This window comes from Cupressus sempervirens, chromosome 6, assembly GCF_028749045.1.
Source record: "Cupressus sempervirens isolate cs-2001-9-10 chromosome 6, ASM2874904v1, whole genome shotgun sequence".
Lineage (NCBI taxonomy): Eukaryota > Viridiplantae > Streptophyta > Pinopsida > Cupressales > Cupressaceae > Cupressus > Cupressus sempervirens.
The window spans coordinates 571,537,387-571,539,747 of record NC_143123.1 but is presented as its reverse complement, the minus strand read 5'-3'; positions in this window follow the sequence as shown (position 1 = coordinate 571,539,747).

The window sequence follows — 2,361 nt, the reverse complement described above, 5'->3', positions numbered from 1 at the left end:
ATCAACAATTTCCCCCTTTGAAAATAGTGGTAAAAACACTTGGTTATGCATGAATGATCTTAACTTATGAGCATAACTCAGATACTCACTATCTCTATTTGGCATATGTAGAAAATTTCAAAATTTTACAAAACTTAACTTAGCAGTCATACCTCAAAATCTTCTAACTCCCCTTGAGTCTATTGCGTTGTTTTGAATCTAAAGCAATACTCCAGCTAAGTAAATATGCATATGTTGAACTATGTTGTACTTTGTTTATGTCTTTGTCTCCCCCTTAGTTTGGTCTCCCCCAAAACTATATTCATTCTTTCCTTGGACTCACTGTCTCTTTTCTTATTTCTTCTTCTTATTTCTCCTCAAAACTTATTTTTCCTCCTTTTTAATACTTATTTCAAAGGGTTATACATGTATAGTGTGTTTATCCAACAAATTTTTATGGACCTCAAGTATTATCTTTAGAGCTGCATCCTAGTTATCACATGCTACCTCCAATGATCTGATTTGGATAGTTAACTCGACAACAAGGTGAACTAAGACTTCATGTGTAGAAAGATGGGGATTTTTCTTCATCACTATTTCTACAAAGTCTAGTTCCTTATGTAGTATCTCCATGTGTGGGGTCAACATGGACTGGATGCTAATCAATGTAGCCCAAATGTTTGCATCTTGAGCATGTAGGGCTACCAAATGACCTTGGGAGTTCATCAAATTCTTGAAGTGATTTAGAATGTGAGGTGGAGAATTGGGTATATTAGCACTTTTTTTCTTCATATCTCCCTTTAGATTGTCAATATTCATTGCACTTCTTGTGTGAATAGAGTTGTATCACATAACTTGGTGTAAAGGGAGAAAGTATTCTCTAATACTTTCTTTGCACTATCAATCTTGGTTATTAATTAAACCTAACTAAGTGCAATGGAACTTGATATATTTTCATTGACTTTTCTTTAAATTTCCTTTTAGACCATTCAAGTAGTTTTAAATTTGAATCTAGGTATGTACTATTAATATTTTCTACTATGTTTTCTGACTACTCCATGATAGGCTTGTCTTTTTCAAGTGTAGGCAATTTGAATGCATCAAGAAAATTGTCCTTGATAACTTACAATGCTTGCTTCTTCCTATGCTCCCTTCTAATAAGTTCTTAGTGTTTTTACCATGCAAGAGCATCCTGAATTATGCTCATCTATTTAATAGTTATTGTTGCAAGATCAAACTTTGGAAACATAATCACTTCATCCAAGTTAACATCACCAAATGATGTAATTTCATCTACCTTGGATGTTTTAGGACTAGACCTTGATGACTACAATGGTGTAGCTTTACACTTGGCCTATGAAGAGCTTGACTTAGAGGAGTAGAAGTTTCTAGAAAAGTAACTAGTGCTTATATTTCTAATTGCTCCTTAGGCTTGGTAGTCAATATCGACTCTTCAGTCCTATCCTATAATTTCTTTTCAATCTTAGTTGCACTTTGAGTTTGTGTTGTAGGTACATGAATATATTCTTGACATGTTTGGACTTGTGTCCCATCTTTGTCATTTGTTCCTTCATTTTCATCTTTTTCATCTACTGAGACTATTGATACTGTATCATTTTGCACCATTGTGTTGACATTAGATATTGTTGTCTCCTTGCTTTGATACACTAAAATAGGCATTGTAGGTTGTACCATAGTAAATTGAGGAGGGGCTATAGAAATTTCTTGTGTTTGTTTTATCTCCCCTACAAATGCCATGTCTGCCTTCTCAATCTCATCCACACTCACCAATATAGGATGATTGCATAGTTGTGCCTTGGTGGTGAAATCTACCAATATCTTCTTCATATCTTCCTCTATTAGGGGATTTATTTTTTTAATGATAGTATCAGAAACATCTTTGATCTTTACTATATATGTGTTTACATCTAACCCATGTTGTGGACTGACACTCGACACTAGTATATCTGGTATGCTCTATTATGTTTGCTGGTCAACTTCAGTTGTTGCCTATGTATTTGTATTCTTTTCAGTGTCTTCCACATGTGCATCTTTTTTAGTGTCATGTTTAGTAACTTTAGTTACTTCTTTCTCACCTTTTTCTACACCTACCTCAATAGTCGTCTGCTTAATTTCCTTAGGTGTTGTTAGTCCATATATTGTTTTCCATATTTGGGTGGATTTTTGAACAACATCCTTAATGTGATTTTGCAAAATACTAAATGCCTTATATTTAGGAGAAAATCTTCTTGTGTACTTCGTAATGACATTTTTTATTGTGGCCTTATCCAATTCTAGCATCACACTTGCTAGTGTAGTCTCTTTGATTTCCCTTTCTATATTGATACTAAACTGTCATTTTTGCTCAACTCTATCATATCG